This window comes from Cricetulus griseus, chromosome 2, assembly GCF_003668045.3.
Source record: "Cricetulus griseus strain 17A/GY chromosome 2, alternate assembly CriGri-PICRH-1.0, whole genome shotgun sequence".
Classification (NCBI taxonomy): Eukaryota; Metazoa; Chordata; class Mammalia; order Rodentia; family Cricetidae; genus Cricetulus; species Cricetulus griseus.
Genome location: NC_048595.1, coordinates 303436189 through 303444769, shown reverse-complemented (window position 1 = coordinate 303444769; position 8581 = coordinate 303436189).

Below are 8581 nucleotides of genomic sequence, written 5' to 3'. Positions count from 1 at the left end.
CCAAAGTCTAGAAAACGAATATTTCTGTGAATTGAAGCCAATCTGTGGTGTCACATCTATTTCTCAGTGCATGGTTTGGTACAACATTATTTTGAGAAAATAGTATTGATCTTGAGTCAGTTACAAACTTGTGTATGTATATCAATTTTTGTATTACACTCAAGCATATATTTAGATGTAATTTTATGGAATCAGTAGTACCTTTTTGATTCAAAAACATTTTAAAGATTTACCATCTAAACACAAGTTGTGCTATTTATTGTGACAAATGATAAACATCTTTCACTTAACTTTAGAAATTGTTATAATTTATATTCATTGTTGATCACCTCCAAATGTATTTATCAAGGACTGATAACATGATGAGTTTTATAATTAATACAAGGCAATACATGCACTGCATATTAAGGTCGTGTTATCATTTTAATCATTATATCCACACCAGTGCATATATATTAAACTCTAAGTAACAAAAATATGACATAATTGATCAGGTGATTGAATGTGTAGTAAGGGAAACAAATCAGGTTTTCATAAAGTACAAAGCAAAATAAATCATATTTTAAGCTAACATTATATCCTTCATAAAACCACAAATTGGTATAATTGCTCAGATGGCATCATGGATATTAAAATTCATCACAAAAGACATTTAATACTGTAAAACTTAATATTCTGAAAAACATAGTTTGTTTAAAATTCTGAATCAATAAATCTTATTTTGTAGGCTTTTAGTTCACAACAACATGGTTAACCTGATTGTGAAAAGCACTCTAGAATTTTCTTATGGTTTTATTCATAAGGATCGTGATGAAGGGAGTTTAGCTATTTTTTTTTCTGTCTAGATGTGAAAATGGGAGGAAAGTTAATTTGTGAATCTATGGTAGGAATTTATACTGACTGTGCTGGCAAGGACCCATCTGTGGTCATTCCTTCTAAAATATTACCCTGCCAACTAACTCTATACCATACCATGCCAATCTTTATATCCTTTGTCTGTCTTGTTTCCCTTGTAGCTAATATCTTCAAACCCATAATTATTTATGTTTTATTGGTTATTACTTTTTGGAGACTGTAATTTGATGGAGTCAAGGAATTTGTCATATCCCAGAATCTAGTGCTCTAACTAATATATAGTAAGCACTCAATAAATCTATTCTTGAACAGTCAAATTAACTATCCTACCCCTTCTCTATAACTAATTAAGTTATAGCAACAATTTATTCATTTTAAAATTGTCTTTCACTTTGAGAGTATAAGATGCTTTAAAGCATTCCAATTGTTTGTAGAGTTCCAAATAGCCAACCCTGAAAACATACATACAAGTAACATAAGACTGAATATGTTATATTTAGAATATATATTCATATATATATATGTATATATATATATATGAAATAAGTTAATAAAGAGGTCATGAACAGTTAGGTAATAAAGAGCTCATGAAATTGAAAAGGAGAAGGGGGAAGATATATGGGAGGATTTGGAGTTAGGAAAGGGAAAGAAGAAATACTATAATTATATTGTAATCTCAAAAATTGAAATATTAAAAAAATTTAAAAGAATAACTTAAGAGGAAACAGAGTTATTTAGCTGATTATCTGTTGCATCATATTTCCAAAAAAGGTAATACTACAAATTTACAAACCTATCTCAAGTAAGCCTGGCAGTTACTAAATATTCTTGTTCTTAAGGAATAGGGAAATAATAAGGTAGGTTTCTCTTCAGCTTAGAGCTATATCTATAAAAAGCATTGTTGACATGTGCTTACAAAACAATCTGTTTAAACAATGATTCTGAGTAAGTTAATGTCACCAGAACGCATGCTGACCAAGCAGGGAGAATAGCCATGGCCTTCCCATCATGATGGCCAATCCAATAGTAAGTCTACCAGATGGAAGTAAAGAGGTCAAGAAACTGGAGAAAGGAAGAGATGCTCTGGTGAATTGACTTGCCTCATCCTCGCGTGCGGCTCCTCCAACCCAGCCTCTTTACTTGGTTGGATGCCAATTATTTTGTCTATTTTAAGTTGAGTTTCAGTCACTTGCCACTGAAAGCATCTAAAGCTTATTGCAGTTATAAATCTTGTCCTTCAATCTCTGCCTTTAATAGTTGGCTAAGCCTCTGCTCCTCTCTAATGGACAGTTTCTGATTTCTTCCTTCTCCCCACCCTACTGGTTCCTTTTTCTAGTACCTTGCTAGTAGTTTTATGTAGTCCTTATTTAATGATTTATGTTTTAGAAAGGCTCAGGTTACTCAGATAACTTTAGGAAAAAACACACTTTATGTTTTATTTTCTATTATTCTTTATCTTTCCATTTCTGGTATACCTTGATGAGACAACACAACTAAATCTTTATTTCTTCACTACAGAAATTAACTGCTTGTATTTTTTCTTTTATTGAAAATTGATTTGTTTCTCACAATATATTCTGATTAAGGTTTCTTTTCCTCTATTCCTCCCACCTTCCCTCCCATCTGGATGCACCCCCTTTCTGGCTTCTATGGGATAGCAACAAAATATACTATGCTATGCTATGCTATGCTATGCTATGCTATGCTATGCTATGCTATGCTATGATAAACAAAAACTAACATAACAGAATTGGATAAAACCAACAGATGGAAAAGAGTCCAAGAGAAGACACACACACAAAAAAACCAGAGATCAACTCACTCACACATTCAGAAATCCATAAAAACACTAAATTGTATATATATGATATATATGCAAAGGACCTGCAGGTTAAAAGGAGAGAAAGAAAAATATAAAATAAAATACAATAAAAATAAATAAATAAGAAGATAAAAATTTAAAAAAAAGTCCTTACATGTTAGGAGACAAGGAACATCCAAAGAGCTTTGTGTTTATTTTTTATTGATTATCTACTTGTGAGCATGAAGCTTACCCTAAAGGGTAGTTTGTTTCCCCTGTGAGACTTCCCTGAAGGAAACTAAAATTTCATTTGCCAAGTAGCTATCAGTTGGAGATAGCTTCTGGGTTAGGGATGGGGGCATGTGCCAACGTCTGTCAGCTCTAGGACTCCATCTGGTGCAGACCCATACAAGCCCTGTCCACGCTGCCTTGTTCTTTGTAAGTTCATATCTCCTCTGGCTCTTAATCTCTTTCCTCTCTTGATCTCAGGGTTCCCTGATGTGCTGAGGGGAGAGATATGATGGAGACATCCCTTTAGGGCTGAGTACTTCCCCCTCTCTGAGTTTAGCTGCTCATTCCATGTCACTTTCTGCGTTCATTCATTAGCACTTCCAATGCTTTGTGGTAATGATGTCTTTGTAGTTAGATCTCACTTCTATATTATGGGTCTGTGCGATTCGGGTCCACATGAAAACATTTTCCCCAACTTAGCCAATGGCCTCATATGTAACATACTTCCAATATTCGCTGGCTATGCGAATAAATCACCAAATTAGACTTCATGGCTACATTTCAAAGCATGCTCTCAGTGCAGTCACAAGTACTTCCTTCACAAAGCAAACAATTTAAAGGGGATGATACCCACTATCTAGCATCTTATAGATGGTCCCCCACAGAATTTACAACTGCATGCATGAACACTGTTAATTAACTTCCCCAAATTTAGACTCATTTTAAGAATTATAATTTTCTTTCTCTTATTCTCCAAAGGCTTCTCTTAGCTCAAACTGAAGTAGAGCCAAAAAGCAAGAGGAAGCCTAAGGTCTACTTGTCTGTATTTACTTGGTCTAAAATAGCACTGGACTTTTGTTATATGAGGTTTTCATATGATTTGGAAGGAAAAATTTTAACCTGCTGCTTTGTTTAAACAGTAATGGCAAAAACTAAAAATAACACAAGATTCCAAATGTGTATATGGAAATTAAAACACAATTTTGGGCAATTGCTGTAAAAACTTCCACTCTCTTTATACACCTTTAAACTTAGCCCCAGCCAGCTCTGCCCACAAAGGCGATGTTTAACTGATAGGTCTGCTCAGTGAAAGACCTCTTCCAGGGGCCACATCTTGGGGGATTTGGGGAAGGGAAGTGTGTGGTTCTCTCTAAATTTCAACCAGAGCTTCTCTCCCCATGTGACCCTGAAAATTGCTGCAATTTTGGCTTCCTGTGGTATGCAGTTAAAAAAAACAAAAATAAAACAAAACAAAAAATCTAAATCAGAAATACACTTAGCCAAGTGAAGGGAATTTACAAACTCGATTCACTTCAGCTGGCTACCTATTGACAAGCAACACAGCCAATTCAATATGCACCAAGATTTAACCATTCAGATTCCTTGAAAATGATTTAACCACCAGGACTTTGGTCATTAATACTTACATGCATACATACATACACGCACACACATTATAAATCATGTATAACAACTCTCTTAAAAATAAGATATTAAAACTACATTTATTGTAAAACATTAGTTAGGAAACTTCTGTCTTAAAATGACAGGAACATGGTTGGAGAACAGCAGTCTGAAGGGGAGGTCCCTGACAAGGAAAGCAGCATGAGTAGGTTACCATAAAAAGAAAGGTCACAGTGAAGCAGCCAGCTAAGTAGTCTGAACTAAGAATACCACAGAGCTGCCTGTTGGACTAAGATGGCTTTGATGAAAAATGACAAATGAGACTGACAGGGACATGTGAACCATTGCAGCTGTCCCATTTCAGGCATTCTTCTCCAGGGTGTCTACTGCTTGGATTTTAGAAGCTGCCGACAGTAGTCATTTAAAGAAATGGACACTGTTGAAATCATCTTAGAATGCAATTTTGAATACAGGATCAGTTTGATCAGATTTTGTGGACCCTAGCCACCTCACCATTTCTGCTGGTTTCTGAGGATCTCAGCTAATTTTCCCTATTATTGTGTATTGCTCTAGTCTACCCTTTAACTTAGTCTAAAGGCAGTTTCCAAAGTTCAAGATCCTTAAATGTTTCACTTGCCTAAACCTACATTAATGTAAAACAGACCAATATAATTTGAAAAGCCTTTATGTAAAATGTTTTATTTTATTTAATTGAAATTTATTTATTATTTGTAACAAGTTGTTTTAAAATTTGATATACATTGGTAACTGCTAAATGAATCTGATTAAGATAGTTTTTTATGTTACTTTAAAGTAAGCTGATAAGTAATATGTTTAACTGTGACTCTTTCAAACAGGCTTACTGTCAATTATTCCTCCTTCTTTAGTCTTCCTCTGTATTAGCTTCCATTCCCCATTTCCAGGCAAGACCTTACATATTTCCTCTTCTCCCTTCATAGCATCTTGCTATCTCTGTCTTTGGTGTGCGTTTGTCTATCTTTGTCTAATATCAAGTGGCTGTATTTACAAATCGTATAGTATAACTAGGTCTTTTGTTCTGCTTCATTTTTCTACATGTTTATTTCTGTGCTAGTGCCATGTTGTTTTTAGTACTATGGTTCTATATAATTTAACTTTAAATCTGATATGGTAATCCTTTCAACATTATTCTTTTTGGTTAGGATTACTATGTCTGTCTGGAGACAGCTTTGCTTTCAGATGAAGTTTGAAATGTTTACCTTTATTTCTATGAAGAATGTTATGGGATTGTGTTGAATCTGTTTGATTCTTTGGGTAGGATGATAATTTTTATAATATTAATTCTCACAACCTATGAGCATGGGGGATCTTTGCATCTTCTAGTGACTTCTAGTGTTCAAAGGTTTGGGGGTTAATATCAGGGTTTTCAATTTGATTCCATTGGTCTACCAGTCTGTTTTTGTGCCAATGCCAAGCTGTTTTCATTACTATATCTCTATAGTAGAATTTGAAGTCAGGGATGGTGATGCCTCTGGAATTTCCTTTATTGTACAGGGTTGTTTTGGCTATCCTGGGTTTCTTGGTTTTCCATATTAAACTGAGTATTGATTGTCCTTTCAAGGTCTGTGAAGAATTGTGCTGGGATTTTGATGGCCAATCTATGGGACCTCTGGCAGTGGAACCAGTATGTACATCTAGTGCATGAATAGGCTTTATTAGTCCATTCCCTATGGAGCCATAATCTCTCAGCCTAGATACATGGGGGAGGGCCTAAATCCTTCCCCAAATGATGTGTCAGACTTTGATGATCCTTCATAGGAGGCCTCACACTCCTGGGGAGTGGATGTGGGGTGGAATGGGATGTTGATGGGGGACATAGGATAATGGGAAAGAGAGGGAACTGGGATTGGTATGTAAAATACATTGCTTTTATTTTAAATAAAACTTTATATTAAAATTAAAAAAAGAAAAAGAGTGAAGATAGTAGAGATACTATCTTGTCTTGTTACTGATTTTAATGGGCTTAATAGGCTATCTTAATTTAAAACTATTTTGGGAATGGGTTTGGTATACATAACCTTTCTTATATTGATCCCTATATCCATATTGTTTCCAGGACTTTTATCATGAAGGCATGCTGAATTTTGTCCAATGTGATTTTTACATCTATTGATATGATGTGATTTGCCTCTAAGTTTTATATAATTTATTATATTATTGACTTATATTTATGTCAAGCCATCCTTGTATCTCTGGTAAAGTCAACTTGGTTGTGAAGTATGATCATATATATATATATATATATAATATATAATATATATATATAAATTACCAATACGGAGCCAAGTAGAAATATAAGGGTATTTAATAGGGAAAAGCCTTACAGATCAACCTAGCTAGCCAGTGTGGCAGCAGTGTGTACACAAAACCAAAAGGGGAAATGAAACTGAAACGAAGCCCTGACCCTCTCACTCTGCATCACCCAGACCATGCCCTCGCAGGCATAGTCAGGCAGACCTGTAGCCAGCCCCTAAGCAGACGTGGCTACAGGTTCCCCTACAATTCCCCTTTTAGTCTAAAAGAGGATTAAAACTTAACAGCATAAAGTATCCAAAATTAACAATCATAAAGGTGAAATATAAGAAGATACAACAATCTGCTTATGTCACATGCTAACTAGCTACACATATGTGTGTGTGTGTGCGCGTGTGTGCGTGTGTGTGTGTGTGTGTGTGTGTGTGTGTGTGTGTGTGTGTGTGCGCATATATATGAATGCCTGTATTCAGTTTTCAAGTACTTTGTTGGGATTTTGCATATATTTTTAAGAGACCCCTGAGGTGTTATAGGCTATTGTCATTACCCTTATTCTCCTGTAAGAACAGGAATCTAAGAGGCTATTGAAGTATTGAAGTATTGAAGTATTGAAGACATCATATACTTTGGTCATAGAACTTGAATAAATCAAGCTGGTATTGAACTAGCCCATGAGGGCTAGCTCTCCATGAGGGCTATTCTGTAAGTACTGCCAAGAGTAAAAAGTTGTCAACTATCGTACCCACCTGTAAAACCCAGGAACAAAAATAATTTTGTGTTTTACAAGCTCTCTCAAATGGTGTAACAGCAGAACTTGTATGTCAGAGGCAGCTGAGAGGTGTCTACAGCCTGCTAAATAGGACAGAAATAAGCCTGGTGTGGCAAATTGAGTAAAAAAAATTTGCTTGAGAAATCATAGGTCTTACAGGAGAACCTACTAGTACCATATTACTAAGTTAATATAGTTTACAACTGGCTTTTAAATATACATTCTTATATTTACATAGATAAGTCAAGCTCTCATATGTTATCAACAAAGCTTCTTTTTACAGAAGATGGAAACTTTCAGAGAGATATACCACGAGTTAAAATCAGAGAATAGGTGGCTTTGGTGTTCCAAGTCCAATGGGACATGAATAAGAAGCCTACAACTAAGGCTCAAGGAAAATCCCAGAATAGCCAATGGAAAGATTGTAAGAGCCAATGGAAAGATTGGATCAACTGTTGTGGGACAGCAACTTGTGGACAGGAATGGGTTATTGTTTCCAGGTTCCTCAACAATATGGTTGCCTGTAAAGACCTGTAGTGATCACAGCCATTGACATGCCAGTATAGATGAAGGAAAATTTCAAAAGGATCCAGTCCTAGGTGATGAGCTTCAAGCAGTCAGTGGCTACTGAAGGAAGGATAATCTAGTCCTTCCTTCCTTCCTTCCTTCCTTCCTTCCTTCCTTCCTTCCTTCCTTCCTCTCTCTCTTGCTTCATCTCTCTCTTCCTTCCTTCCTTTCTTCCTTCCTTTCCCCTCCCTCCCCTCCCCTCCCTCCCTCCCTCCCTCCCTCCTCCCTCCTATTTCTTTCTTTCTTTCTTTCTTTCTTTCTTTCTTTCTTTCTTTCTTTCTTTCTTGTTTCTCTGGGCTTAGTTATATCTGCCAATCCTACGGGCTAAACAAATGCAACCTAACTAGACTCAGTATTCTGTGTGAGTGTGAGTGAGTGTGAGTGTGTTTGTGTGTGTGGGGGGGAGTGTGTGTGTGTTCAAAAGTTTATAAAACAAGGTCATTAATTTGAGAGGGGGTGATAGACGATGTATGTGAGAAACTGAAGGGTAAAGAAGTGGAATGAATGCAAATACAATGTAGTAGTCTATAGAATATTTAAATTAAAAATTATGTGCATTATCTCCTGTACTGTTCTGGTGGTCAAAAGAGATAAAATTTATTTTCAGCAATTTTCCAGGATATCATAGTATATCATACACTTTGCATGTTTTCATCGACTCC